This window comes from Solanum tuberosum, unplaced genomic scaffold (assembly GCF_000226075.1).
Source record: "Solanum tuberosum cultivar DM 1-3 516 R44 unplaced genomic scaffold, SolTub_3.0 scf00487, whole genome shotgun sequence".
Lineage (NCBI taxonomy): Eukaryota > Viridiplantae > Streptophyta > Magnoliopsida > Solanales > Solanaceae > Solanum > Solanum tuberosum.
The window spans coordinates 314,655-320,401 of NW_006239408.1; positions in this window are offsets into that span (position 1 = coordinate 314,655).

A 5,747-nucleotide genomic window follows, 5' to 3' on the forward strand; every position below is an offset into this window, starting at 1 on the left:
AACCTTAATGCAGGAGATAACAAAAATGAAACAAAAACAAATTAAATAGAGTAAGAATACATATTAAATGTTGGATTACATGAATCATTTTTATGTCTCTGACAAACCAAACATTCTCCAAGACCTGTTATAAAGTGCAAACTCACGCATATTTTACTAGTCAATGTGTTAGTCAAAGAATTCACTTTTTTTTTATAAAAAAGATTAATATTGTGTACATAAAGTGTTGCAAGAATATAAATAATTAATACTCTTTCGATTGTCAATAGTTAGATAAAGTTGATCACTCTTTTTTTTCCTTTTTCTCTTTAATAATTTAAGGCAGAATGACCTGGGAGACCCCTGTACTTGGCTCCATTTGTAAGTTGGTTCCTTCTACTTATCAATTTGTCAACTGAACCCCTAAACTCATCAGAACACAATATTTTAAACCCCATTTGACCATTGACCGAACTTATGTGGCATTGATAATGTTGAGTTGGAAATTTACGTGATAACACGCGTTTGACAGCGATTAAATAAGGTATTTTACATTAAAAAAATTTAAATAAAAATAATAATTATCAATTTAAAAAAAAATCATCTTCCTTAACCATCCCTCTCCCACCCCACCCCCACCCCTCTCTCCTCCGTCCCCATCCCCCTTTCTCTCTTCTTATTCTTCTTGAAATTTCATCCACCACACTCACTGTCCTCCTCTTCATTCTCTCCTTCATCCACTTTCTTCTCAACCCACACTTCTTTTTCATTACAAATCAGCCGCCCAGCCTAACCACTTAGTCTAAAAGTCTTTTAGATTTTAGCTTTTTAGTCTAAAAGTATTGAGATTTTTTTTTTAGGCTTCAAAAAAGAGGTCTAAGTATGGATTATCACGAAGGATAATGGTGGATATTGAAAAATTAAAACTCCATTGATAAGTTAGAGAAAACTTGAAAAATAGCAATACAAAGAATAATGGTGGATATTGAAAATTAAAACTCCATTGATAAGTTAGAGAAAGCTTGAAAAATAGCAAATGGGTCTTGTGAATTTGTGAAATTGATTAAAAATTGTGATTAGGATTAGTTGGATTTGTGGTGGTGAACTTGTATTTGAATTTTCAAGTCAAATGGGGAAAAATCTCATCTATTTGACATGAATTTAGTAGGCGTTTGGCCATGCGATACCATATCACGTTATGGAATCGTGAGATGGAATCAGCGTTTGGACATGTGATTTCACACTGATTCCATCTCATGATTCCATATCATGAGATGGAATACCATATTCTCCAAAAATCATGATATGGAATTATATGGGAATTTCATATCATGATTTGAGATTTTTTAAACACAAAAATTGATCCACAAGTTTATATTTTGTTAAGACAACCCCACGGACTTTTGGAGCTTGGAAAAATAGATTCAAAATACTGAAACAAGGCATGAACCATTATGATATTGACACACAAGTGAAAATTGTCATAACTTGTGCAGTGTTACATAATTAGTTGTGAAAAGGAGTAATGAAATATTTATGGTCTATGATCATGAAAATATAGTTGCAGATGATATTGACCAAAAAATGGCTCAAAGTAACAATGTTGGTTGTCTTCTGGGTCACATGATCGAGAAATGCAAGTTCAACGTGAGGAGATTGTCTGTATTATGTGGGAGGATTATATTTAAGACTAGTTCACTACAATTTATGTTCAATATTTTTTATTGAATTAAAGCTTGATGAAACAGTTACTTAAGTGGGAAACAAATAGCTTTGTAATAATTTATTATGTGATTTTGTAAATTTTTGTTTATTTGGTAAGATTGAATAAACAATTAGGGTTATTTTAATAGTTTTACAACTTATGGGATTCTTATGAGTATGAGAAAATATATAACACAAAAATTATATATCGCATATCCAAACAAAACTTTAATTTCATCTCATGATTCCATATTATGATACCATGTCGCATGGCCAAACGGGGGCTAATAGTGTTCAATTTGGAATAAATATGAAGAACACGCTTATTTGGAATATATTTTATTTTTTTAAAAATGCTTATCTAAAATTTCCAGAAATTACAAAATTGGCTTAATTGATTTTTTTACTTTATAACATGTAATTTCTTACATGTCATTAAAAATGACATGGAAGTCCACGTGTAAGCAATTGTACTTCACACACACTAGTCAGATGAAAAAAAGCTTAAAATATTACGTTATGATGAGTTTAGGGGTTCAGTTGACAAATTGATTAGTACAAGGGTCCAACTTACAAACGGAGTCCAGTACAAGGGTCTCCCAGGTCATTCCGCCATAACTTAATAATTAACTCATTTATACCGAATCCAATGTTACACCCCGGACATGTTTAACAATAGTTGTTTACTATATTATTTTAAGATGTCTTACAATACTTGTCCACTTTATGAAAAACGTACACTTAGTGTAACGATCGGGTTTTGACGTTATAAAAAAGCCAACGGGGGAAAATTTTGGGTCGGAAAACTTTTTTGTAGTAACTTGGAATTTCTCAACCTAGTCTAGATTTGGACGAAATCAGAGTCAATAAAGTCTAGAGAAATCTGGTAGCAATTGGGTGATCTAATTATGATTTTGACTTCATGAGTAGTTAGATAAATCGTTAAGAAATCTGTACGACTTTACGTAATTGAATTCAGGCGAGTAGAACTCCCGAAATTGATCATAACGTGAGCAGGTAGTTTCTGAGTGTCGCTGATTGAAGGCGGTTATGAAATGGGGGTTTTGGAATTCTTTAATTTGCTCACTGTTTCGTGCAAGCCGCTTTGGCGGTGATTTCAGTCACCAGGCGGGGCCACTATAGTGGGGTGAGGATCGTTGTGGCGGCCCAGATGCGACTTAAAGTTGTAAATAAACCCCAAAAACATTTTATTTTGCACTTTTCAATTTTGAGAGCTAAGGAACGAACCTAGGGCTTTTCTTCACGGTTTTCCACCATTCTTGAGGTTAAAGGTAAGATTTCAACTCCCCGAATCCATTTTTCGATCCGTAGAACATAATTGAATGGGTAATTATCGATGGGGGAGGGTTTTGATCTAGAACCTATGGTGAAAAAATCCCTAATTGGGATACTTGGGATTATGGGTATGATCTAGGGTTGCTAGAATTATTAGTAATCCGAGTAATTAGTGATTGTTTATTGATTCTCGTATTATATTGATTGTTTGTAAACCAAGAACAATTAGTGAAACTAATTCGAAAAGGGAAGGATCAAGTTTCTTAGGGTTTCAAGCTTGTTTTGAGGTAGGTGATGGTTATGATTCTATGATTGTGTGATGTATGTTCGTTCTTGCTTCATTATGATACATGTATGTATGCGAATGTTGCATTATTGATCACATTAATTGTAAATGAGGATATATGAATGATGAATGCCACGAATCATGACTTGATTGTATGATTATGAAAATGTACCTTGTGATTGTGATTGTGGCTTGTTGAATAGATCAGGTGTTGCGTTCCGACACACTAACTTGGGATCGGTTGCCACGTTCCAGCATAATCATTGGATTAGGTACCACGTTCCGGTATGCTAATTGTTTGGGTTTGAGTTCCATGAGAGGACCAATGACTTGTCATATTTGTGTATCTTGAGAAATGTGAAGTTGTTCATTGTTCGTAAATGTTGATAATATTGTATATGTTTGATATATGCATGTGATTATATTGTTGTATTAACTTGTGTACGTTGCACTTAGTGGGATAGCCGCGTGATCCTACCAGTACACTGTGGTTATGTACTGATACTGCACTTGCTCTTTCTTTGTTGAGTACAGGGCATTTTCAAGCGGCTATTGACATACCTCGTTTAGAAGATCAGTGATCGCCGATCGAATTCAAGGGTGAGCCAGTTCTTTCATGTTGCCATGAGTTCTCCTTTTGTCTATGTCCACATTTCAGACTTAGACTTTCTAGTTAGTTATTAGTTCGTTAGTTTGGGTTTGTAACCCTTCTTGTTTAGACTTTGGTTCATTATTAGATGTTTTGGTACATTGACTTTGAAGTTCTAGGTAGTATTTCCGTATTTGTTTAGTTGTTAGATTTTTTGGAAGTTTATGAGAACTTTAGTTTTTAGGTATTTAACTTGCATCCGTAACTTAAATGCTTTAGTTTTTGGTTTAGTTGTTTGGTTTGGGTTGTAGTAGTGGTTCTCCCATCAGAGGGTTAGTGTGGGTGTCAATCACGATGGTCTGGGTCGTGACAAAGGTTGTATCGGAGCCTAGGTTCGTTGATCTCGATGTACCAAAATGAGTCTAGTAGAGTCTTGCGGAACGGTCCAGGGACACCTTTACTTTTCTTCGACAGGCTATAGGACTTTAGGAAATCTCTCTGTTTTCTCTTGTCTCATTTCGTGCTATGACTTGATTCCAATTGATATCTGGCGATTCAAATTGGTATATGACCTCCTTCACTCTTCTGTCCACAGATGGTTAACAATACATTAAATGACGTCAGGCCCGTAGCTCTCATCAATGCTTCAGCTGAGAAATCTGCAGCGAGAGGTCATGGTCGAGGCATGGGTAAAGGAAGAGCAAGGGGTAGAGGCTGTGGAAGAGTGACGCCTACTAGAGATGGGTACCGATAGAAAATGCTCCCCAAAATGAGGCCCCTCATGTGCATCATGAAGAGATAGAGGAGAATGTTGAGTTTGAAAGTGTTGAGAAGGTTAGACAAGAGGAAAAGGTGCAAGCTGAAACTACATGTATTTCTTATTTGGACCCAGTGTTAGCTCAACATATCATGTCATTCTTGAAAGGGTTGGTTGGTCCTGGAGTGCTTCTCTCTGTTCAAGCAACTCAAGCTCCCGCTAATCCCCATGTTGCTAGCTCTGTGCCCAAGGTGGGTGGGACTGGAGGTAATGATGTTTTCTTCCGTCCTTTGATGGGTTCTGTTATGACTGGTAATGAACATGAGATGTTGACTAAGTTTTTGAAGCTAAAGCCTCCTGTATTTCTTGGTTCTGAGAATGAGGATGCTTATGAGTTTATCTTAGACTGCTATGAGAGGTTTCATAAGTTGGGAATTGTCCATCAGCATGGGGTTGAGTTCGTGACTTTCCAACTTCAATGTGAGGCTAAGCAGTGGTAGAGAGCTTATGTAGAGTGCAGATCTTCAACATTACCCCCACTCTCTTGGACCCAATTTCATGCTCTGTTTTTAGAGAAATATGTTCCTAGGACTTTGAGAGATCGCAAGAAGGATGAGTTCATGGCTTTAGAGCAAGGTGGTATGTCTGTGGCTGCTTATGAGGCCAAGTTACATGCTTTGTCTAGATATGCAACTCAATTGGTAACTACTGAGGAAGACAAGATCCGTTTATTTATTAGGGAACTAAATTCTGAGTTGCAGGTATTATCTATTCATATGACCTCTGCAGGGAGGAGCTTTAATGAGGTAACTGACTTTGTTAAGAAAGTGGAGGGGGTGAGGCGAGACAGTCAAGCTAAGGCATTGGCTAAAATGGCCAAGAACTCGGGTAACTTTCAAGGTTCTTACTCCAGGGGGTACGGAAGGCCAATGCTTGCATCCAAGCCAATTCAGTCTGATATTCCCACCTCTACAGGTAACTACTCAGGAACTCCACCTCATAATTTGATTCAGGATAGTCAAGGAGTCACGCCTTTGACGGGAGGCAGACCATCTTTTGATCGTACTTGCTACAATTGTGGAAAACCTGGGCATATGAGGAGAGATTGTCCCCACCCGCGCATGATGGATTCCGTG